At 44.4% G+C, this 26378-nt stretch overlaps 1 long non-coding RNA gene across 4 annotated transcripts; it reads right to left on the bottom strand.

Annotated features, from left to right (window-relative positions):
* Positions 1–7795: 7795 nt before the first annotated feature.
* LOC136648531 (uncharacterized) lies at positions 7796–26374 on the bottom strand. 4 transcript variants are annotated; one of them, XR_010794334.1, is made up of 5 exons: positions 26174–26374; positions 22563–22650; positions 20433–20563; positions 12188–12324; positions 7796–8383 (listed from the first exon to the last, which is right to left on the bottom strand). It is a non-coding gene; the product is annotated as an uncharacterized lncRNA (long non-coding RNA). The 4 variants fall into 4 exon arrangements; XR_010794335.1 differs by having other exon boundaries at positions 26024–26374; XR_010794336.1 differs by lacking the exon at positions 22563–22650.
* Positions 26375–26378: the final 4 nt, after the last annotated feature.

Below are 26378 nucleotides of genomic sequence, written 5' to 3' on the forward strand. Positions count from 1 at the left end.
CCCTGCTTCTGGTGTTCATCACACATGGAAAAATTTCTTCTTTAGACTTGCATCTTGATGACAATCCTTAGAAACAATCTTGCCCATAGGAAAGGGATTGCAAATTTAACATGGTTGTTGCATCTTGAATTCCATTACTCATATATTGATAAGTTAAAAAGAGACAGGATCAGATGACAATACCCCTTCCTCATCCAGCCGGTATGCATGGAGAGAAGCAAGAACATTCCTGTCCCCAGTGCTGGTGCCACGTTGTTGGAAGTTCTGGGGCTAATCCCTCTGCTGATATCACTTGACACCTCCACCCACCCCTAATGACACACTGGGTGTTACCACTGTGCTGAGGTTCAGGAGTTGGCCTGGCCAGACAGGCCCTTGGAAGAGTGGGACTTTGGCAGGTCCAGCCAAGACCTCCTGAAGCCTGAGGTGGCATGCCAAATGCTGCCACCTTATCCAATGATGTGCCAGCCCCTGTTCTGGTTCAGCACTCATCTCATGTCCTTTTCCTCTCTTTCCCCCCTCTTCCAGGCACTGGAAGGAGAAGGAGGAGCAGTGGAGGCAAGTAGGCAGACAAAGAAAGGTCCCCCTCAATCTGCAACTTGAGGTGGCCACTTCAGTTGGCCTTATGGATGGGCCGGCCATAAGAACATAAGAAGAGCCCAGCTGGATCAGGCCATAGGCCCATCTAGTCCCGCTTCCTGTATCTCACCAGTGGCCCACCAGATGCCTCAGGGAGCACACAAGACAGCAAGATACAACCTGCGTCCTGGTGCCTTCCTCTGCATCTCGCATTCTGAGGTAGTCCACTTCTAAAATCAGGAGGTTGCATATACCCATCATGATTTGAAACCTGTGATGGCCTTTTCCTCCAGAAATTTGTCTAATCCTCTTTCTCCCCCATCCCATCCTGTTCCACCCTTTACCCATCTCCTGTGTCCTGCAATGGCTTACTTGTCTCAGCAAAGGTTGCCCTCTGTGGCAATGTGTTTTTTTTTTCAGTTGCCAGCCTCTTTGGGACAGGAAGCCATGTTCCCAATCATTTTGGTTTTGGTATGTACATCACGCTGAGGACTTTTTGTTGGAGAGAGGTACATCAACGCTCCAAAAATAAGTAACACTGACTGAAGGGCAATAAACGCAGCTTCGGAACTCAGAGCTAGCTGCGATAGTTGCTGTCTACTCCAGTAGATGTTTACCATCAGTAATTGTTTGCTGATATTGTTTGCTGATAGGACACCTCCCGAAAGCCTTTTGTTTGTGGTCAGATGATAATCTCTCACCCTTGCCCATTTTTTACACCTTTTTCCTTGGTTTGGTAACATAAGTAGATCATTCTATATCAGTTAGCTCTTTGTGCCACTTGGTCAGCAGTTTCCATGAAGGTCGTAAATGAGCCCCACACAGCAAACAAATTTAATTAATACATAAACAAAAACCTGCAGGGCTGCCCGCAGTGCTCAGGGTCTGCATACAGCAAAGACTTTCCTCAGGGGCAAACCGTTGCCTGCTAAAGGTGCAGAAATTGTCAAAAAAGAATTGTGGGTAATTAGGCCAATGCTCTCTGGACGCTACCCACTGCACCCATATACTCATGCTCTACAGCACTGTTTCTCAAACTGTGGGTTGGGACCCACGAGGTCTGTCGTGAGCCAATTTCAAATGGGTCCTCATTTATTTCAATATTTTATTTTTAATATATTAGACTTGATGCTCCCATGGTATGCGACTGCATCTGGGGAAATGTTACAGCTCTGTACTTTTAACAAGCTACTATGTATGTGCTTTTACCAATGATAGTAAATGGGACTTACTCCTGGGTGAGTGTGGGTAGGATTGTACCCTAGGATTGTTAAAAGTTTTTCTGCTTGATGATGTCAGTTCTGGTCATGACATCACTTCTGGTGGGTCCTGACAGATTTTCATTCTACGAGTAAAAAGTGGGTCCTGGTGCTAAAAGTTTGAGAACTACTGCCCTACAGGGTTTTTCTTCTTTGCTTAACATCAGAGGATGGCTAAATGGAGAACTAGCCAAGGAACCACAGCTATCAGAAGCTGGACAAAATGAACCCTGACGCCTTTGCACCAGTGGCAGAGGAAATACCCAATGAGCCACCAAAAAGATGCCATGGGGGAGGGGTAGAAATAGTGGAAGAAACAATGCCACTGCTGGGTTATTGCCCCGCAAGGCATCCATATTGGTGGCATGTTACCTCTGCCACTGAATTCTTCCAGTCCTGCCCCTTGGAAGGAAAGACTCTATTACCTCCCCTTTCCAAGGTATCAATTTCTTTTTCTTGGGGAAGTGGGATGAGATTCCAAGTTCTCAACCAGAGATCTCATGTTCTCCTTATAATTTTCTCAGAAAAAAACTGACATTTTAACTTCTCCATAAAGAATATTGCGAAAGCAGTTTCCTTTATATATTATTATCATATTATAACACATATACTGTATATAATGCAGGGAGGTGAGTCCACATCCTGAACCATGACCTGTGTTTTCTTCAGGCTGATCGTCAGTCCAAAATCTTGCTAAAACGATCCATGAGCTGCTGGAGATCTTTGGCAGAGTGGGTAGTGACAGCTGCATCGTCGGCAAAGAGGAAGTCACGCAGACATTTCAGCTGGACTTTGGATTTTGCTCTCAGTCTGGAGAGGTTGAAGAGCTTTCCGTCTGATCTGGTCCGGAGATAGATGCCTTCTGTTGCAGTTCCAAAGGCCTGCTTCAGCAGGACAGCGAAGAAAATCCCAAACAAGGTTGGTGCAAGAACACAGCCCTGCTTCACTCCGCTTCGGATGTCAAAAGGGTCTGATGTGGAGCCATCGAAGACAACAGTGCCCTTCATGTCCTTGTGGAAGGATCTGATGATGCTGAGGAGCCTGGGTGGACATCCAATCTTGGGGAGAATCTTGAAGAGGCCGTCTCTGCTGACCAGGTCGAAAGCCTTTGTGAGATCTATGAAGGCTATAAAGAGTGGCTGTCGTTGTTCCCTGCATTTCTCCTGCAGTTGTCTAAGGGAGAATACCATATCAGTGGTGGACCTGTTGGCTCGGAATCCACACTGCGATTCTGGATAGACGCTCTCTGCAAGTACCTGGAGCCTCTTTAGTACAACTCGGGCAAACAGCTTTCCTACAACGCTAAGGAGAGAGATGCCGCGGTAGTTGTTGCAGTCACCCCTGTCACCTTTGTTCTTGTACAGCGTGATGATGTTTGCATCCCTCATGTCTTGAGGTACTCCACCTTCTCTCCAGCAGAGACAGAGGATTTCATGCAGCTCAGCGACGATGATCTCTTTGCAGCATTTTAGGACTTCAGCAGGGATGCTGTCTTTTCCAGGTGCCTTGCCAAAGGCAAGGGAGTCCAGGGCCACGTGAAGTTCTTCTAGGGTTGGTTCACTGTCAAGCTCTTCCAGCACAGGCAGGCACTCAATGTTGTTCAGTGCTTCTTCGGTGACTACATTTTCTCTGGAATATAGCTCAGAGTAGTGCTGCACCCAGCGTTCCATCTGCTGCGCCCGATCCTGGATGACCTCGCCTGTGGCAGACTTCAGAGGGGCAATTTTCTTCTGTGTTGGACCTAGGGCCTGCTTGATACCATCATACATCCCCTTGATGTTGCCCGTGTCAGCTGCTATCTGTATCTCGGAACAGAGCTGGAGCCAGTAGTCGTTAGCACATCTCCTGGCAGTCTGTTGGACTTTGCTGCGAGCAGTTCGGAGGACCTGCAGGTTGCGCTCACTGGGACAGACCTTGTATGCTGCTTGAGCTCTCCTCTCTGAGCATGAACTCTCTGAGCATGAACAATCTCTGAGCATGAACTGGAGGTTGTCCATGACTTTGTGTACCTTGGCTCAACGATCTCCGACACTCATTCTCTCGATGCCGAGCTAAACAGGCGCATCGGTAAAGCAGCTACCACGTTTTCCAGACTCACAAAGAGAGTCTGGTCCAACAAGAAGCTGACGGAACATACCAAGATCCAGGTCTACAGAGCTTGCGTCCTGAGTACACTTCTGTACTGCAGCGAGTCATGGACTCTTCGCCCACAACAGGAGAGGAAACTGAGCGCTTTCCACATGCGCTGCCTCCGACGCATCCTCGGCATCACCTGGCAGGACAAAGTTCCAAACAACACAGTCCTGGAACGTGCTGGAATCCCTAGCATGTATTCACTGCTGAAACAGAGACGCCTGCGTTGGCTTGGTCATGTCGTGAGAATGGATGATGGCCGGATCCCAAAGGATCTCCTCTATGGAGAACTCGTGCAAGGAAAGCGCCCTACAGGTAGACCACAGCTGCGATACAAGGACATCTGCAAGAGGGATCTGAAGGCCTTAGGGATGGACCTCAACAAGTGGGAAACCCTGGCCTCTGAGCGGCCCGCTTGGAGGCAGGCTGTGCAGCATGGCCTTTCCCAGTTTGAAGAGACACTTTGCCAACAGTCTGAGGCTAAGAGGCAAAGAAGGAAGGCCCATAGCCAGGGAGACAGACCAGGGACAGACTGCACTTGCTCCCGGTGTGGAAGGGATTGTCACTCCCGGATTGGCCTTTTCAGCCACACTGGACGCTGTGCCAGGGCCACCTTTCAGGGCGCGATACCATAGTCTTTCGAGACTGAAGGTTGCCAATACAATACATACTGTATATGAAATCTTCAGGATTTCAGCAGCAAGTTATTCAAATAACATTTATTTATTTATTTATACTTCCTTAAAAAGGGGAGATACTAATTGCTGCTTTTATAAATGGGAGTAAAAGTACCAGATATATTTGTTGTACCAAGGGGCGTGGCTCATTGATCATGTCACATGAAATTGTACCTCTGTTGTGCTGTCACACTCCCACACTCTCCAAATTAGCATGTGCATTGCTTTATTTTATTGCTTGATCTTTGTACTGCCAGTAGCAAAACACTGCAATGAATCATCGCCCTCTCAGATGATCCATTAGAGAAAGGGAGTGAAAGAAAGTAAGCCTGCCAGTTACGAATCTGGCTGCTCCTAATTATAAGAAATGTATACAAAAGCAATCATGAAAGGGTTAATACAGTGGCTCTGCAGGTTCTAGGCTGCAGCTACTCTTCACCTTTGGACTCTGATTCAGCTACTTCCAGTTTCAGTTTTTTAGTTTCCAGCCAAAAAAGGCATGTTGCTTAGCCTGCTGGAACTGATAGAGTTTTTGCTTCTACAGCACTCCAGGACTATAGTCCGACCTTGGAGGGACTGCTCAAATACAGAAGGAGCAGCTGTGCTATAGTCCATTGCATGCAAGCACAAAAGAAGGAAAAGTAGAATGATCTTATAAATTGATCTAGCCTCTGCTATGCACTCCCTAGGAGGCCTTAGACAAGTCATGCCCTCTCAGCCTCAGTCTTGCCCATCTGCAATATGGGAATAATACTTGCTTACCTTACGAGACTGTTGCAAAGATTTCAAGAAGGTAAATAATGTGAAGCGCTTTAAACTCCTGAAAGTGCTGTGCAAATGCTAAGCGTTAAATCTTTAAAATGCCACAAGACATTGTGTGCATATGTATGTTCCCAAGCACCAAATGAGCTTTGGCTTCACAGAGCTGCTTTAGTCACACTGATAATCACATGTACCTCCCTCTGTGGCCAGAGATTGGGTTGGTGAAATGTTTGATCTTTGTGATAAAGAAAAAGTCATAACAGGAAAGCTGCCCCCTGGCACCTCCACTTCCAAATGGTACATCTCTCTCTCTCTCTCTCTCTCTCTCTCTCTCTCTCTCTCTCTCTCTCTCTGGGAGCAATAAAAATTCCCCTTCATTTCCCTATGGGAACAATGAACATTTTTGTTTGTTTGAACATTTATACCAAGGTGGGCTCCCAGAAACCTTATGGCCATTAAGAACCATACAAGATATTTGAGAAACATGAGAAGATTATAGTGGATAGACTCTGATGACGAAGAGGCCAGCCTACAGGAGCAGCCCACCCATTGATTTGAAGAGGACTGAGGTTCCTGGAAGTTGGAGACATAGTCCAAGTTGTAGGCTCTTGCCTCTAAAACAGGAGACAGAAGAAGCTGCAGGTGTACTCATTTTATACAAGATAATTTTGGAGCTTTGGGCACAGCCAGAAAAATGTATGAAAGCAACAGCCCTCTCTTAGGCAGAGATATACTGCTTAAGAACATGTGGGTTCTATGTAGCCAGGAGAACCCATATATTCTTAGGCAGTGTAGCTCTGCGAGGAGGATGGCAAAATCAAACAACAACCAAAGAGGATGGGTGGAATGGGTAATAATTCACACATTAACACACACCCCATCAGTGATGATCAAGGTACATGACATGCTTTTTCAACACTCCCCAGGAGCGATGGGGATGAGTAGCTACCTTCTCTCCTGTCGTTCAAGACACTCACTGTCTCTCAGGGTCTAGAGCAGTGCTATTCAGCAGTGCCACAAATGGTTTGCAGACGTGTTGTGTGAATTTCAGGAAAGGTCATTTATTAGTAGGGGCATTGGGGAGTGTGAGCCCCCCACTAGCTGCATGGTGTGCCTTGTCAATTGTCAAAAAACTGATGGGTGTTTTTTTTTTTTTTGGACAATTTTAGTGCCTTCTCAGTGTGCGCTGAGATGAAAAAGGCTGAAAATTGTTGGTCTTGAGAGAAACTGTTCATGGATTCTGTATTTAAAAAAGAAAGGCGCTTCAAGAAACAGGAGAAGTTGGAAAGATCAGGTTACTTGTGTTCAGAAAGCATCACCCTTAGAAGTTTCTGGACACCTAGCTGTGCTAATACACAGTGGCTGGGTTCAGGCATAATGTGAAGATAGGGCTTGTTTAGCTAAAGCACAATTTTACCTTATGCCTTCAACTAAGGCTGCTCACAACTTGTGAGTTGTTTGAGGCTTACAAACCATCAACTGAAACCATGACCTGAAGTTGATTTGCATAGTATAGTTTGTGCCAACTATAACTTTGCATAATGCTTGTGTTCACAGACCATTTACAATTCACAGTTACAATCACTCCCCCCACCTCAGGAGGCTGCTGCACCATGAAGATGGGAGTGAGCACGGAGAACTTAGTGAGTCCTGAGTAGATGGGAAAGAAATGCAGACAAGCAACTCTAAACCATGGTTTGCCTGAAACTCAAACCTTGATGTGGGTTCTTAACTATGATTAGCACGAATTGCGATTTTATAGTGTCTGAACCCAGTCAATAGCAGATAATACACATTGGGCGCCCTAGAAGAAAAGTTGATGGTATTAGACTTGGACCTGGAAAAGGGGCCTATGGCCCCCACAAAGCTTTTACAGCAGTATTTTTCAGCCTGTAGGTTGCAACCCTAATGAGTTGTGAAGCCTCATTTGGGGGGTCATGGCAACCTTTCAAAGACTATGTAAGAGAGGTCTTGGATCCAATCCAATAATGGCAGTGCCTTATCAAAACTTGCTATAATACTATCTTGCCCCACAACTCCTAAGGCTTGCCCTGACCAGGCTGCTACCATATAGTGTTGTAGTGAAGATTCAAGAGGTAGGGGAAAACAGAATGGGCAGGTGTGGGGAGTGGGTGGCGATGGGGGCAGCGGTGAGCAGACTGGATTCAGGGAGGAGGGTGGGCCCCCAGTCTCATACCTGATTGATTGGGTTTGTGGCATGAAAAAGGTTGAAGACCACGGCTATAGAGGACAACGTCCAAGGCACTTGGCTGACACTCACCTCTGGCCTTCTAGTGATAAAACCAAACTAAAACCCTTCGTCCCAACTAAACTCCTTATGACTGGCTTTGGGAGGGAAAATGGAAACTGCTTTACTCCATGGGCTGAGGTTTTGTTTGTCAATTTTATTTCTCTTCCAGAACAGGAAGCACAAAGGTCACTGTTAGCAGGTGAAGGACAGAAAGACAGCAGGAGAGACGGGGCTCTTCCTCACCCTGTGCTTTAGCCTCTGTTGGCCTGTTGCCCAATCCAGCTGCTGCCCACAGATTTAGAAACATATTAATGCCCAGTAATCATGTTAATGCTCGGCAACAAAGTGATGGACTCTCAGGGAGTTATCTTGCATGTTCATGTTATTGTGGAGATGAGCGCATGTTCTGGCATGATTGATTTCTTCATTCATGGACGAGGTTCTATTCTGTAAGATTTCTAAAGGATCCTGACACTTAAGGTTTCTGTTAACTAGCTGAAGGATTAACGCAGTTAAGAAAAATGGGTGTGTAGCACAAATCCAGGCAGCAAAGTGAAGGCAACTACTGTCACATTCCCATGAAGTGAGAACAAAGGCGCTGACGGTCCAGCCTCACTGCATCAAGTGACATCCTCTCTGTGCCAACTTTTCGTCCTTGTTTTTCATCCCCTCAGTAAATGGAGTGTTCTCCAATTGTGTCTTGCATGTAAGTTTGCTGAGGTCTGCAGAGAGAAAAAATTATCTCGACCAAGTTCCTTAAACTGATCCCTGGGAAGCCTAAAGCTGTCTTGGTACTACAATAAACACTTCAGTTATTTCAGCCCTGGGGATATTTCAGCCCTGGGGATATTTCAGTTTTTTCCCCTGGGGGCTGGGGATAAGAATAGACCCTCAGTTTGGCTGTACTTGTCGTAAGAGGCAACTAAACAGCCACCGGGTAGATGGGACTTGTCAGCCTGGGAAGGCAGCTCATCTGAGAGAAGGAAAACTCTGATCCCAAACCTCCACTGCCTTGTGGCTACATCCAGTTGTGGAAAAGGCTTCAGGAGTCAACCTCGAGGCAAAAACCGGAGCCGGAGTCCCTGAGGCAGTTCATGGCTGAACACAGTCACGTTCTGGCAACTCCTGCGACGCCGCTGGAACCAACCGTATTGGCCTCTGCCTTTCCATTGGACCATTTCAGCGACGTGGAGAGGGGGGATTTGCTGCATGGGTAACAGCCTATCCTCCATACCTACTTTACCCAGGCTTCGCACACTGGAGAGGACACTCTGTTCCAGAACCACCATTCAGAGCATGACACCATAGTCTTCCGAGACTGAATGATGCCAACATCTTCTATTTCAGCCCCTTCCAAGGGTGGCTTCCTCCCCTGAAGTGACTGATGTCAATTACACTCTCGCTGTAGCTATACCCTGAAGACCGCTTATAAACATTAATATGATGACTCAAATGCTAAAGCATCTTGTTCAACAGGGCCTGAGTCACTTACAGACTCACACTCTTGTATTCCACATTAATTAACCTGGGGAAAACTATCAGCCCCTACGCAGTTCATTATTCATAATAGCTGACATAGATTAGAACTATGATTGCCAAAATGAAGAAAAAGCTAACCTGTCCTGCAAAAGTTAGCAAGTGAGAAATACTGGGGGGGAAAAAATTCTCATTTGCTAATCCCAGCAGATCAGACAGCTCCTAAAAGCACAAAGGGAGGACTGGTTGAGGGGCCAGTTCAAAAGATGGCAACCATAATCAGGTTCCACTTTTCCTATAAGCACAAATGGAAAGGGTGGGGAAAGTGACACTCCTTCCCAACATATGGTGTGGCTTTATATTGACTTGGACTACTGTCGTCTGACTCAATGCTTGCATGCAGACATAATGGCAAAACATGGTTTGCTGTTACATGCATGAGCAATTGTAAGCCTTGGACTCATGCACTCCCTCTTTCTCCACCTTTGAGGAGAGGCAGAGATTAGAAGCTTCTGCTTCCGTTCATTGCATCTGCTATGTACAAAGCTATCATCTGTGCACATCATAGACCGGCCATGAATCAGGATTCAAACCCCAGTGTCGCCAACAAGTGTTTTTGGGATCTTGATTTATGAGCAAACTATGGTTTTGTCAAGCAATAGTTAGCTGAGTTTGGGCACGATCCTAACCAACTTTTCAGCACTGGCATCGCTGTGCCAGTGGGCAATGTGCTGCATCCTGCAGTTGGGGGGCAGACATGGAGACCTCCTCAAGGTAAGGCAATGTTTGTTCCCTTTCTTCAGAGTTGAATTGCCCTTATGCCAGTGCTGGAAAATTGGTTAGGACTGCGGCCTTTGGAATACAACAGCAAACTGTTTTGTTCCACATGACAAAGAGAAGCTTCTCACCATCTCTCCTTGCACAGGGATGAAAGAGAGGAAGGCACTTATGAGACCAAGGCTCATAGCTTCTTGTGCACATAACTGCAAATCATGGTTTGCCATCATATCTTAAATACAGCTAGTCTCTGCAGGGATACATAGGACAATCTTGGATGTTACTTTAGAAGACTATCCCTGGAGTCAGCCACCCTGAAGGAGAGCCACATAACTTGAAACTTTTTTAGCATTACCATATTTCTCTCAGTGCACCTTTGAGATCTCCTTTTTCTGTGCTGCTGCCTTCTCTTCTTTCCTCCCTCAACTGAAGACAAACTTAACCATTATAAGTCATTCTCATGTTAACAGGTACATTCTCAACCTTTTGGCTACCAGACCTTTTCCAAGACCATGCGCTGTGACTGGCTGAATGTTAGGAATGTGCCTGCAAGTAATCAGCGCATTGACTGACCTTATCTGGTAGCTTTTCTCAAAGGTATGTGTTTAGTATTATATTGAAAATACCCTAAATGAAACATGAAGCAATTTGCTTTTGGAGAAGTTCCCTTTCCCAATCACTCTTTCTTTCTAAGCCTTGGCAGGATCAAGCTGCTGGAATTGTGGATGAACTTTGTATGTCCTTGAAGAATGATATGCCCTTGTTGTCAAGGCTTTTCTTCACTGAAAACTAAAGTATAAGGACAGAAGATCCACAGCGGTAAAACCATGAAAATACACATCTCCTGTCTGAAACAGCCAGGAATGAAACAGGAAGCTCCTTGTTGCCACCAGTGCTGATCCACAGTTCACTCGGGGAGAGGGCGGGACTCAGGAGGCAGAACAGATTTGTCAATTGTTTCCAGAAAAAGGACTGGCTGACATACTGCTGTGTCTTTTGCATCACCTTGATCTGCAGATATCAACTGGTGGCAGTTTCATTGTATAAAAAATACATGTTATTATCTGACAATATCTGTAGATCATGCTGCTGTTAAAAGCAGAGGAGCAAAGAGCACTAAAAAGTTGGGAATCCTAATGCAACAGGGATGGCAAACCCTTGGATCAGTGACTACCTCTCAGTCTAATCTACCTTACAGGATTGTTGGGAGGATAAAATGGGGAAAGAACTTGGCATGCTGCTCTGATCTCCTTGGATAGAAATATATAAAAAATAACAAATAATTTATTATAAGACAATTCGAAGTAGCGAGACTAAATTTCAGCAGCTAATTATTTAGAACAGTGTTTCTCAAAGTGTGCCTCCAGCATCCTGGGGTTCCCTGAGACCCCTTCAGGGGCTCCACAAGTGCACCATCTGCCCCCTGCCTGGTTTGTATAGGGGCTCCCTGAGACTCCTCGCATGTGCCAGCAGGGCTCCCCAAGACTCCTTTTAGGAGTGTAAAGGGCTCCAGAGAATGCAGGTTTGAGAACCACTGATCTAGAAAAGTAGCTGTAAAAACGAAATGATGACTTTTTCTCACCTACTACCCCCCCCCTCCACATATGCATGCATGCTGAAACCATCACTTCTGCAAAACTCAATCCCAGAAAATTAAAAGCTACACTTTGCAAACTCTTCTGCACCATGTCAACCCTAGCCCACAAGGTCATAAGTCACAGGATCCCTGGTATTTGTTGTTGAAGTTTGAGTTCCTTCAGTCATGTGATTACGTAAGAATCTGCAATTGCAACCTTCAGGGTACAGAGGGTGACCTGAAAATATGACTCGCAGAGACTGCAAAGGATAAAATCTCAAACTATTTTTTACTTACAAACATCTGATCATTTTAGCAAGTTCCATACTGCTTTGGAGGCCTGAGTTTTTAGGTGCATCCAGATGTAGGGGTTTCTTATGTGATGTGCTACTAATTGTTATGCAAAAAGAAAATTCACTGTAATCTGCCACCTTTATCTCCTGATTACTAGTCCTTCACTTCCAGGTTCTCCCATCACTTGGTGAAAAACTAATGGACACACTCAATGAACTTACTGTGATCAGAGCTCTGCAACACTTTGTCCTTGAAAAAAGCTATGCATACCTGCATTGGGGCCACAGCATAGGGCAGGGAGATTAGCCTTTGCCCCCAAGCCAGTTGCCCAAATTTGAATCCCCTGAACCTATTTGAACTTCCTCCTCCTGTGCTGTGGCCCTGATCAAGATCACAAACATACCATAGGCATGGGAATAAATCTGGCTCTCTCTGAAGAATACCACTCTTCCAACCAAGAGGAAAAACAGGTGTAGGGAACGGGAAGTTTTAATGAGTCCTCCCAGCAGTTTATTTGGAGAATGGGGTAGCCTCGTTACCCTGTGGAATAAACAGATTGAGAGAAGGGCCTGGGTTACACATACAGTAAAATGAAGTGGAAATGAGGCAGTGGGATGGGCTGCACTGCTTCAGAATACAGGCTGGCATTACAGTACTACTTTTCAAAGCTTCCCATGCAAAAACACTCTCTGTAAGAAGAAGTCTATCATAGCAAAGAGAGGACTAACCTAGAATCTTTCGCACTGATGTACTGGGTTGTTAGAGAGTGGGTTTTTTTTAACATGCAGGGAATATTTTTTTCGAAAGAAAGATTTAAAAAGTGTATTCCCACACTTACAGTGGTATAACCCATTCAACCATTCATTGCTTGTCTAGATCAATCCATATTAAATTGTCCAAACTGCTAAGGCAAGCTTCGCCACTAGCCGATTGCTTGGACTTGAATTTGGTTTCACAAATTTGCCATTCCAACCTAACAGCGCTCCTATGAGCCTGCCTTGCATGCTGACCGGCTATGACCTCTCTAGCCTAGCAGTGTGTGCTCTGATGGTCAGCGGTTCTCCAGGATTATGTCAGAGGTAATTCCTAGCATTTACTACCTGAGATCCTTGATACCCAAGATCATACTGGCATGTGCAGTGCTTAATCTGAGCTGGGACTCACCTTTAAAACTTCCATATTTCCATAAATGAAAATAGGAACATACTTGTAACACCCCACTCCAATTCCAAGGATTGCTCTTTGAGTCCCCCTCCCCCCACATACACACTGGATGGATACACACAACAGTAGTCTAACCTCCATTAATTTAAAGAGGATGCTTGTTCTTTAGGTTAAAGATATATTTGAAAAACATAGATTTCCTATAATATGTTATCAATAGGTCAAAATATGCCTTAGCAACTGAAGCATGACCAGACAAGACCTAGCCATGCTTGGCTACAGTAAAGTGGCCATATCATATGCCCTTAGATCATGCCCTGGGACAAGGTGAATTCATTTTCCAGTCAGAGATGTTAAAGATTTGGGGGTGGAATGGGGTTAAACACAGTGGCGGTTCTGGGGGGGGGGGCTAAAGTCCCTGGCATCACATCTGTGGGCCCTGTGGGGAAGGCACTACGACACCTGCCATGGTGCTGCCTCCACCCACGGCACCACTGCTGCCCTCCAGAGGTGTTCCAGAGGCAAGCAAAGCCCTGTGCTGCTTCTGTGGGTGCTTCAAAAGCCTTCTGAGGCCTCTGGAGCGCCCTTCAACAGTACTTCTGGTTTTCACCAGAAAATTGCAGGTACAATTTAAAGGTGCTCCGGAGGCCTCAGAAGGCTTTTGAAGCACTTGAGAACATCACAGGAAGCTCTGTTACGGCTTGGTAAGTATACATGGGGGGGTGCTGCAGGGGGCAGCATTTTGCAGTCCTTTGCTATGGGGCAGGGACCAGGTCCGCAACTTTAAACCCTAAAGAAGGTCAATTCACACTAACAAACTTTTCACCCAACATGTCCAAAAGGCAACATAAGGACAGAAATATATCCAGGATTGTCCCTGGTAAATGGGCCAGTTGGAATGCATGCCTCTGTTTTGCATCATAAATGTTTCTATGCGACAACAGAGAGGGAATAGCCTTTGAAAACAACCACAATAACTATATTTGTACTCAGTTTCAGGGGGCTAAACCAGAAGCTGTAATACAAATTCATACATGCAGGGCTAGCTCTCTCCGGTTCAGTTTAGACCACTGGAGCTAATCTATCTAAATTTTGGCTGGGTGCTTTTCATTTACCCATTTGGAATAGTTCACTTGCCTGACTATAAAGTCAAGCGTTTATCTCAGAATCAGATATAGAAAGGAGCACTGACCAGCTCAGATCAGTGACAAACTTAAAGTTCTGTTAATCTAGGGAATGAGTGACCTGGTTCTTTGATCTTGCTACTTTCCTTTATCATCTGTCAGCTAAATTTAGACCCCCAACACACACATTGTTTGTGGATAACCTGATGGAGTTCTAAATATTTGCAGATTACCTTTGTTTAGATTCTATTACTATATGATCAGATTGTTGTTTTGCAGGCATCTTTGACTCTCTTCAGATGAAAAGGCAAGAAAATACTGGTAGCGTATTCCAACAGCCATTCCAACAGTGCATTCCAACACCCCCCCGTAACAGGGATAGTAGTCTTGATTTTCACTGTCTCTCTTTTGGTCTGCTGAGGAGATTTGGGAAATGCCTTTTACAAATGTTGTTAGTACAGGTTGCTAGGGTTGTCATTCTTCAGGTTTCGGCCCCATTCCCATGTCTCTAGGTTAGAAGTTAAATATCTGAGTGGGGTGTTTGTGAGAGTGTGTGCATTTTGTATATGGGGTATATGCACATGCAAATGCACACCTGAACGTAAATGCACAGTCTGCTATGATGCATGCTAAGTCTGGATGGTATTGGACCACTATGGTTTTCTTGTATATGTTTAACCAAGAAAAGTTGGAAGCTTAGTCAACATTAATCTCCATGTAACAACTGGACTTCTTGCCTTTTAATTTGATTCAGGACAGGTTACTGCAGAGTAACCATGATTAAAAACCTTCAGAGTAGTGTTACAATGGAGGGAGTCTCAGACTTCAATGTGAAAATCTGAGTGCTACAAAGACCACAATAGTGTCCCTTTTTGCATCTGTGAAATGTTGGATAGTGCACGGCAGTGTCAGTATGCATTAGTGTTATGTACAACTTTCCGTGTTCAATATGCATATTATGTAGCCTAATGGAATGACAACTTTTCTGAACCACAAGCATCCTAATTGGATAAGGGCAAACCTAGCAAAGGAAGAGCATACCAAATAATTTCTAATAGTTTGAGGTTCAGCTAGTGCTCAAAATCATTTCATTTTAAGTCCTTTTGTTATAAAGCTGATGAGAAAAAAAATCAGTTCCTGGCCAGGTTCACAGTTAGTGTGGATTTTGCACGTGTTCTCCCTGTCTGTGTGGGTTTTCTCCAGCCCAGAAAGCTCAGATTTATTTCAATGTTTAGCATTAGGAGTGTTTTTGGTCCTTATTTACAAGTTTGGTGATGTTTTTGTGACCAGAAATATGCTGTCAGTATGTAACTCTTGTTTACATATACCGATTGACCAATGGTAAAATTAGTTTTGTTATAAGTTGTTTCACTTAAAGCCGCAAGTTTCCAAGAACCTATCGACAGCTTTAAGTAAGAACTTGTTGTGCAGCAAAATCAGTGACATCATTTAATCTGAGCTGTGAATCCAAAGGTAATTCAGGATTCACTAAGGCAAAACAAACGCACATGAAATGAACCCAGAAAAAATGATAATAGAATTGCTACTGGAGGCAAAATAATTCTCCAAGTGATCTTTTCTAAAAAGGAGGCTCTTACTAGAATCTGCAAGCTGAAAAAACCCATCAGAAAACAATGCGCCCACAAAATTGATGTGTGTAAGGCTAGTGAAATAAATGTGTCACTTATTTAAGATGAGTTTTGACTAATGCTATTTCCCAGTCAATATCAATAAGTTTTTATAGATGTTTACTGCTGTATTATTTAAATAAGAACAACACAATGTTTGAAAAGATACAATAGAAAATTAAAAAAAATAAAACCAACAGTGGAAAAGGGGAAGAAACATAGAACCCCCCCCCCCAAAATCAAGGAATAAAACTGTTTCTAATACTATATAAACATAATGCATACATCAACTTACCTCTCTTCCATATACAGTATAGTATAGTTAGTCACTTTGTCCATTCCATATAAGAGGACAGGCATGTTTCATGAAGAGAGAGATGTACTCCACTAAGATCTAGACTAACCTGGTGCATATGAACAGGTGAGTTCATCCACCAGTCTTCCCTAACCTTCCCCATCCCACAACAGTCAACCTCTTTATGTTTGTTGGGATTATTTGTTTTTGTTTCCTTCTTTACCTGCCATTTAGAATGGGTCACAACAAAAGAGACATCAAATAACAACCAATAACTTCAAAGTTCTGAAAGAATTTCAAATTATTAAATCTGAAGAAGAGGTACATATGTATACAATGGTACAAAATGTAGCCCAGGGAACAAACCCTGGTTTCTGATTGTGGTTTGCAGGACAAGGTGCAAACCAGTTGCTGATTGAGTTAAATGACAAATGTGAGTTTGCCTCAAGTCAAGTTAGGAAGTAATGAATTGTCTTTACAGCAAGTTACAAAAAAACACAAGTTGTTAAAACACAATAAAAACAAACCAAAAATTAAGATAACAGCAAGCTGAGAATGACCATAAGAGTTCAGAGTGAACATGGCAAACAGTGAGCTCTATAAACTTGAGGTACCCCAAGAAATGAATCATTAGGGAAAACAGGGCACAAACAAGGAGCTATGCTTCTGTGCAAGAATAAGTAGGTACTATCATGCATCTATTTAATTCACCAACTGCAGTTTAAATGAGGGCACAGCAAGAAAGAGCGCTACTTGGAAGTCAATTCTGATAAAACTTACAACTTTTAAGTTCTGCTAAAGCATTTAGAACTTTCCTGGCTGCAAAAAAACCACCAGAAACCCAAACAAATCTCAAACTGTGGCACTGCTGGGTCCAAGAGAACATAAGAACAAAAGTATATAACAAGAGCCCTGCTGGATCAGGTCAAAGGCCCATTAGTCCATCTAGTCCAGCTTCCTGTATCTTACAGTGGCTCACAAAATGCTTGAGGGAGCACACAAGACAGGAGGCAGCCAGCATGGCTCATGGGCAGGATCAAGTCAGTTACAAAAAGCAAGAGGGCTTCCTTCCAAAACTGAAGTCTTGCTGATATGATGAGAACAAACAGGGATATACAGTTGCGTGCCTGCCATTGAGCACCCTTGGGCCGGCCGCTGGGACCCCACGGAAGCCTCTCTGAGGCTCCCGACGGGGGCAGAAACTGTGCTTCCGGTTCGCCCTGGAGAACCTCACAGAGATTTCCCCGGCATGGGAAGAGATAGCACGAGGCTCCGTGAGCCTCTGATGAGTAGGGGGGGCGGATTTCTGCACACCATAGCGGAGCTTTGCCCCAGGCGTGGGGCTACAGAGGTCCACGGCTGGGGATATGTAAACTCTGGCAGAAGAAATGTAATGGGTGTGAAAAAAGAATATGAGGAGTGCATGGTTCAATGCATCAAGACAAACAAATAAAACTTTAGGTACTGTATATCAAAAGCATGTAAATTGCCAGGGAGGCAATTGGACAGTTAGATAGCAAGGGAATAAAGTGGGAGGTTAAAGAGACCATGGAGATTGCAGAGAAGGTGAATAAATTATTTGCCTCTGTCTTCCATCACTCTCCATCACAATACTACAACCAGAACCCCTTGATACTGATTGGGATGAGATGCAGGATGATTGGCAGAAGAGGCAAGGTGAACAAAAGGAGGTATTTCATATAGCACTTAATTCATTTGTGGAACTGGTAGCCAAAAAATGTGGTGATGGCCACTAGCTTGGGTTGTTTGAATTCAACAAATTCATGAAGGACAGATCTATCAATGGCTACCAGTCATGATGGCTATGTTCCAATCTCCAGATGCAAAATCAGTATGCCTCTGAATTCCAGCTTCAGGGGAACACAAAATATGCAAGAGAGAAGTATGCTTTTTCTCATCTGCTTCTGGGCTTCCCAAAGGCAGCTGGTGGGCCACTGTGAGAAAAAGGAAGCTGGATTCAGTCAGTGGGCCTTTGGCCTGATCCAGCAGGGCTTTTCTTACATTCTTAAGTTCTTAATGTGAAAATCTGCAATAAATAAACTCTTGGGCTTTAGTCAGGAGAATGTGGTACGTGGGCATGGCAAAGGAAGCTTCAGATCCTCATTCAGCTATGATCATCACTGGGTGACAAATGCACCTGCAACAGATCAACCTTAAGACAGGTTTTGAGGCTAGACTGCCACTCTGAGCTCCCTGGAGTCACAGACGGAAACTACAAAAACTGATTGTTGTGAAAATGTTTAGCAAAATATGTTTTACATTAGGTATGAAGGAAAAGTCCTTATTAGCTAAATGCAAAGTGGTCTGAATTTATCCTTTTTTATCATATACACAATCCTATAAGTCAGTGTTTATTGACTTACTAATGGTGGATTGGGACTTAGTAGGTGGGTTCAATTTCAGATGGGTCCCCATTCATTTCAATATTTTATTTTTAATATATTAGACTTGATGCTACCATGGTATGTGACTGCATTTGGGGAAATGTTACACATCCACAACCTTCACAACCTTCTGCTTAACAACAGACCGCATATATGATGGTAGTCAAAGCACAACAAAGAGGCTCTTAAGGAGGCAGTCAGGACTCCAATAGCCTGCAGCAGATTGTCTGTTTACACAACAAAGAGGTTCTTAATGCAAAGAAGAGGCAATCTATCTCCAGTAGCCTGTGCAGCCTGCTAGTTTCTGGCAGGGAGTGTGTCTGTTTGCACAACAAAGGTACTAGGGTAGGAGGTCTGGTCTAGAGGGTAGAGCCTCCCTTAGCCCAAAGATAAACATCAGAAGGTCGCCAGTCGCCAGAGGACACGGGCAGCTCCCCGAACAGCTGGATTGGTGTGACCTTGAAGCAGCTGACAAGCCGAGTGATTCCACCTGCTCTTGGTGTGAGCAAGAAGCGTCTTGGCTGCCCTCCATGTGAGAGATGGAGCTGCTTGTTAGCCTGCATGGGAGAACTGGATGCCAGAAGTGAGACCAAACCAGGAAGATCCATCTGAAATGTTGTGTGGTTCTTGAAAGAGAGAACCTCTATGATTGTAAAAATCCCCTTGAGGGATTTAGGAATGCCTGCCTATGTAAACTGCCTTGAATAAAGTCAGAGGAGTAATCCAATGACCAGAAAGGCAGTATATAAATATCGAGTTATTATTATTAATTATTATTATTATTATTAGTTTGGGCTGAATATTCACTTAACAACCAAATCGCATAACGGGGATAGGAAAACACATCCCCGTCGTTAAGTGACGCACACCTGTATATGCTTTTAACAATGATAGTCAATGGGACTTACTCCTGGGTAAGTATAGGTAGGATTGCAATCTAAGATTGTTAAAAATATTCCTGCTTGATGATGTCACTTTCAGTCATAACATCACTTCTGGTGAGTCTTGACAGATTCTCATTCTAAAAAGTGGGTCCTGATACTAAAAGTTTGAGAACCACAGCAATAAGTAATATAGCACAGTTACTATTTTTTGTAAGCTGCTTGAGTTGCCCAAAAGAGCATATACATGCTTTTAAATAAAATAAACATTTAGTCTCTCCGGGACAGGCAGTGGAGATTTTCCATAGTATGTCGCATTGCAAATGCTGCCTAGGGCAGTAGTTCTTAAACTGTAGGTTGGGACCCACTGGTGGGTCATGACCTGATTCTTGGTGGGTCCTGCCATGCAGAACCTCCAAAGAAAACCCAGGGGATGGAAGGATCAGATAACAAATTGCCTCAAGCCCTGATGTTATTCAAAAATCAGATAGGACGCAATCCTAATCCCTTATGTCAGTGCTTTCCAGCACTGGCATAGCAGTGCCAATGGGGCATGTGCTGCATCCTGCAGTTGGTGTCACTCACGGAGGCCTCCTCAAAGTAAGGAAATGTTTGTTCCCTTACCTCAGAGCTGCATTGTCCTGGAAAGCACTGACATAAGGGGTTAGGATTGTGCCCATACTTGCTAACTGCCTTGCAAAGAACTCAACTCCCTAAATAAATAAATAAATCAAAATATTATTACTTGTAAACAAATACATTATTTCTTCCTAGATCTCTTTTTAAAATGTCTTATAAACCTAGGTGAGTCCAGAGAAGGTGTCCCAGAGAGTGTCCCGGAAAGTGGGTCCCGGTGCTAAAGTTTGGGAACCACTGGCCTAGGGCCTTCAGTAATGGTCTGAAAACGTATGATATGGCCACTGTGCTGAAGCTAAGGAGATCTAGATCCATTCAGTGCCTAGCTCCATTGGGAACCCCATGCCCATCACCTTGAGTTTCTTGAGTGGTAGAATATAACTTGAGTGGCAGTTTCTGGAGTGGCAGAGCATAACTATAATAAAAAATATGTTCTTAAATGAGATAAGCTTCCTTTCAATCGCTGTTTGATTGAAAGTCAATTCTGTTTAGTCAGCTAATTCTGATTTTCTTACCTTTAAGATGAGAAAAGTGGCTTGCAGCTTTGTGCTAGAGGTTCTTGCTGAGCAATGCATATACTCAGGTGTTGCCTGTGGCTCAAAGAAACTTTAACTAGCTTTGAAAGGAAATCCACTTGCAAGCTTTCCTGGAAAAACAAGATACAATCACATTTATCCACGCATTGATAATATCCAAGTTAAATTACTGCATTGTGCTTTACCTGGGCCTCCCTCTGAAGACGGCTTGGAAATGGAAATTAATTCAAAGTACTGTAGAGCATCAAGGCTGCTAACTGCTACTGATAGCAGACAACATATCTTACCAGTGTTGAAAGAAGATCATCAGCTAGTATGTTTCAGGACTTTTTGTATAAGAAGATGGCCAGCAGCTTTTTATTTCTCAGCACCTTGGAAAAGACAGTCTGACAACATTCGTCTCCTACTCAAAAACTGATCACATTCTGGAGGTCTGCACAATATTATACTATATACATAGAATATATATGGAATGCGTATTTCTATACATTTTTATAATATAGATAGTAATTCACTTCCTACTGAACTCACACTCTGTGATAACCTTGCTTTTTCTGTTGTGTAATGTACAAAATGGGCCCTAGAGCAACTTAGGGCCCAATCCTATCCAACTTTCTAGCACCGGTGCAGCTGCAATGCAGCAGCGAGGTCAGGGAACAAATGTTCCCACACCCTGAGGTCCCTGTGAGTGCCTCCCCACCACAGGATGCAGTGCATGCCCCACTGGCACAGTTGCACCTGCACTGCAAAATTGGATAGGATTGGGCTCTTAGATGGGAGGGCTGCATTTGTATTAGCTGCATTTTACAACTCGCATTTTACAAGTTACAATTTGCATTTGTATTAGCTGAGAGGAACACAAGTGCAACACTATTAAGTAGTATACTGTACTGGCTGTCTCTTAATATACATGCCTGCATCTCCAAAACGCATTGTTTCTCTCCCTCTCACAAACCAGTGTCCCAAAACCAATGCTATTGCACCTGTGTAAAAATATCACAGCTGATGGGCTGCACCTGTGTGAAAGCACAATGCAGCTGTCCTTATGTTGGGACACCTCTAAGTAGGATGTCCTTAAGTCAGGGACTACCTGTACCTGTGTTTACTCTGTGGTTTTCACTCTTGACAATGTTTACTGCTGTTCTTGAATTTAAGTCTTTGACTTTGGGATGTCTTCTGTATGCTTTTAAACTTTGTTTTTCATTTATTTTATACAATAAGCCACACTGGAGGCCTGTCTGGGCCAGCATGTGCAAAATTTGAAGAATTAAAACAATTATTATATGTTGCCAATGGAATCTGTTTTATAGGGGCACATTTATACCTGGGCCTTCACATCTGTGACAGAAAAAACTCAGAGCTTTAGCATCATGTCCTCGCCAGAATTAAGGAGGGGTAGGAAAGGAGGAGAGCGGGTTCAGCTTTGTTTTCAGGTATGAACATAAATTGACACAAGCTTGAAGTATTCAATGCGTGGAGAAGAGGGGAAAGATTTTTGTACACAAAACAACACAGTTATGTGTTGGAGATGGAACAGGAAGATGCCAGCCAATGTTTAGGGTAACAGACCTATTTATTTCTCTCCAAACAAGACCAGCAGGTGTTTGCTGTCCCCTTCAGCTGCCTGGAGTGCAATGCCTTACTACAGACACCAGGCCAGCTAAAAATGCAGAAAAACCCAAGACAAAGATAATGGGAAGAAAGGACTGCCTTGAACAAGGAGACACAATTTGATTAGCAAATTGTAGACGGCAAATATATGCCATCAGCCAGGAAATGATCTGCCTAGTTAAGGCCAGGAACAGGGAGCCATTATTCAGGGATAGGGTGAGGGGATTTCCCCTGCCTTTCCCCCTACCCATTCATCAGGCTGCTACATTACTGCAGGCTCCCCCATGCAATGGTGCAGGCTGACAGGTGGGAAGTGCCCAGAATAAACAAGAATGATCTATATAAGGGCGCAAAAAATAATATAACAGAAATCAAACAACATGCTATGCGTGACAGCCAGGGCTGGTTCATGTTTCCCATTTTCTTTGACAGTAGAAAGTCACAGGGACAGCCTTTTGCAGAGTCCAGTGCTGGGTAAGGAAAACAGTGGAAACTTACAGTGATTTTGCAATATCTGTTTGTTGAACAACAACGATTCTGAGTATGGGGAACAGCAGCCAGGCGCCCAGACAGACATCTTGAACTCCTAGCAAGGGAACAAGGCGATACTAATGATATGAAGAGCTTGAGCCAGTGAGAGCAAGGGTGAGGGAGTACACTGACTGAGGGCCCAATCCTAGACAACTTTCCAGCACCAGTGCAGCTGCAATGCAGCCCTGAAATAAGGGAACAAATGTTCCCATATCTTGAGAAGGCTTCTGTGACTTCCTTCACAGGATGCAGTGCACGCCCCATTGGCATGGCTGCACCGGTACTGGAAAATTGGATACGATTGGGCCCTTACACCGGCTATTATATCAAGCCCTGTTCCAGCCAGTGACTAGAAAGCTATGGAATGGGACTCTAGATGTGTGGCAGAATGAGGTGGTGGAATGCTGAGGTGGTAGAACAGACTGCACTAATTCAAGACCCCATTAGGTGGAGAAATAAATGTTCCCCTCTTTAAAAAAAACAACAACACAGTATCTGACTCTTTACATACAGAAAATCAGCACATTAGGTTCTGGCCCAATTCTTTCCTTGCAAACAGGACACGAGCAGATCAGGACATATTTAAGGTAGGGGTGCATTCAGAAGCACAATTACAACCCAATGCATGTAAATTACATAATTACAATTACACAATTACACCCCAATGCGTTTAAATAGCGCTATCCAGTAAACCACCTCGTGTAGTCCAGGGTTTATCTAGAATTGTACTAATAAAAAAATACAAATACAGGATGATACAGAAGTATACTTTTGTCACTGTAAGCTCCTCGATAACTTACTCCAGTGGTTCTCACACATTTAGCACCAGGACCCACTTTTTAGAATAAGAATCTGTCAGGACCCACCAGAAGTGATGTCATGATTGGAAGTGACATCATCAAGCAGGAATATTTTTTTAATAATCCTAGGCTGCAACCCTACCCACACTTAACCAGGATTAAGTCCCATTGACTATCATTGTTAAAAGCATATACAGAGTAGCCTGTTAAAAGTACAGGTCTGGAACATTTTCTCAAATGCAGTCATATCGCAGGGTAGCATCAAGTCTAAAATATTAAAAATAAAATATTGAAATGAATGGGGGCCCATCTGAAATTGGCTCATGACCCACCTAGTGGGTCCCGACCCACAGTTTGAGAAACACTGCCTTTTGGCACCTTTGTGACAGTGTGCGCCGGCAGTAAGTCCACACATTGAGCCCAGGATTGGGCTCTAAGTGTGGATAGCAGCCTCATTCTGAGGACTTGGACAAATTACAGTTCCTGCAGCTCATGAATAGCTAAATGGAAGATGTCCGTGTGCTCCTTTCTGCTTGTCTCCACTTTGTCAAATACTTTGTTCATAAGGCAGCATGTGGGGTTTTGGAGTTACACATAATTCTTCCTCAGACTAGATGCTTTAAAAAGCATGACTGGGATGGAGATGTTTCTGAATTCCACTTTTCAGAACTCACTTTATGGAACTGTCACTTTTATGAAACTCACTACTAGAACTTCTAAAATCTGCTCCTTCAATAGAAAGTTTCTGGCAAGGCCTAAAAACATTTTTATTTACATTAGTTTTTGGGGGTGGGTAAGGGTGGAACACTCCTAGTTGTCTTTCATGTAATCCACCCTTTTTTTTTATTATTGTGTATTCACATGTTTTCAGTAGGTTGTGTATTTTTTTTTTAACCTGTCACCACATAAGGGTCCTCAGAATTATTATACTACTGCTGTGCTGGTTTTAAATGATCTGGATTTTAACTATTTTTTAATCATTCTATGCTGTGTTTTATTTATAAAGGACACAATCCTAACTCCATGTGTCCCTTGCGCTGGTCCCTTGCGCTGGCCCAGGAAAGTCGAAAACATGCCATAAAGCATGTTTGTACCTCCTCAGGAGTTGGCTAGGCAGTTGCAGAGATGCGCGCCCGTCCATGGAGGCTGCACTTAGCCCCCACACTGACTTGGGGAGGGTAGCTTCAGCGGAGTTCAGCCAACGCAGGGGTCTGGGGAGGGCAGGAGGGAGGTGGAGGGTGTTACAGGGGGTGGGCAGGTAGGGAACAGGAGATGGGACTGGGACCCAGCAGTTATGCTGGGTCCCAAACCCGTTCCCCAAGCAGTGCAGAGCAGCTCCAAGTCACTCTGTTCTCCTCTGACTTGTGACACCTCCTGAGGTGGTACAAGTCCAAGGCGAACCATTAGGGCTGTGGTGGCTAACAGCCCAATCCTATGCCTGCCTACTCAGAAGTAAGTTCAATTAGAGTCAATGGGGCTTACTCCCAGGTAAGTGGGGATAGGACTGGGCTGTTAGCCAGGAGTAAGGGGAAGAGTTTCCCCTTACCTCCAGCAGAGCCACTTCTAGCCCCAATCTTGCGATGGATACAGCACAGGCCTCCTGGCCTGCCTGTTCCAGCACAAGATAGGATTGCGCTGCACATTTTGTAAGCCACCTTGAGCATTTGGTAAGATGGGGTATAAATGTTTAAAATAAATAAATAAGGTCCTAGTGTTAAACTCCATTGTAGCAAGTTTCACTTTAAGGATGGGAAGTGAGAAAACTCTGCTTTTGGGAACACAGCATTAGTGGGGGTAAATAAAAAGCACTCTGCTTGCACATTTAAATGTGCATGAGAGCCAGTCTTATGTAGCTAATAAACTAAGCTATTCCTGTGTGTGGTAAACTAGTGCATCAGGGAAAACAGATTGACTCGGCCCCTGCTGTGCTCATCTGCTGCATGGGGACCTCTGCACATTCAGGGCCCTTAAGTCAAACAATCCCACATTTCAGGATAATGCACTGACAGACCAGCACTTACTGCCAGACCTCCACTTGCAATATGGGCATGTCCAGTATCTGGACATCCCAAGCTTTCTTCAAGGAGTCAGAGGAGGTGACTCAGGTCTTTGATCCCCTCTATTGCAGGGTGACCAGATGTCCTCTTTTTCCAGGACATCCCCTCCATGCAGGGTGACAAGATGTCCTCTTTTTCCAGGACATGTTCTAGCTTTTAGTCCCGTGTCCTGAAAAAGAACTTAAATGTCCTCCTTTTCCTTGGGAGTGGGCCCTTGCAGGCAGAACATAGCCTTCTTGTAGTTAATAAATTATATGTAAAATACAATTTTAAATTTGATCAGTAATCTAGTGTTTAAATGAACTGCATGAAATCAATACACAAGCATTTTTAACTTTTATTTGGTCGTGTCCTACATTTTTATTGGATGTCCTACATTTCGGGGTGCCTTATCTTCTTCTGCGGTTATGACACCTGGGCACCCTGCCTCCATGACCTTGTGAGGTCGAGGTTAGGCCCAGAGAGCAGCTGCTGTCCCAAGGTCACGCAGCAAGGAACAAGTTGGGATTTGAACCTGGGTCTCCCTGAGGTCCACATCCAGCTCTCTTCCCCCCCCCCCAAGTTGACCCACCTTTCGGAGTTGTTGTGAGGATGCCTGGCAGAGGCCCAGAGAGAGCAGCTGCCCCAAGGTCACGCAGGAAGGAACAAGCTGAGACTTGAACCTGGGTCTCCCTGTGGTCCACATCCAGCTCCCCCCCACTAGCTCTCCAAGCTGACCCACCTTGCAGGGTTGTTGTGAGGATGCCTGGCAGAAGTGCTTAGTGGAGTGGTTTCTTTTTCGTTCTAGTGCACAGGGCTGTAAGGGGGCACTTCAGCCTGGCCAGGGACGGGAGGGGGTGCAGGGGCAGCAGCTCCAGTGCAGCCCCCCCCCATGCGTTCCCTTCACCTCCCCCCGCCACTAACAGCGCTGACCTCCCATCAACAAG

The sequence above is a fragment of the Tiliqua scincoides genome, chromosome 1 (assembly GCF_035046505.1).
Source record: "Tiliqua scincoides isolate rTilSci1 chromosome 1, rTilSci1.hap2, whole genome shotgun sequence".
Classification (NCBI taxonomy): domain Eukaryota; kingdom Metazoa; phylum Chordata; class Lepidosauria; order Squamata; family Scincidae; genus Tiliqua; species Tiliqua scincoides.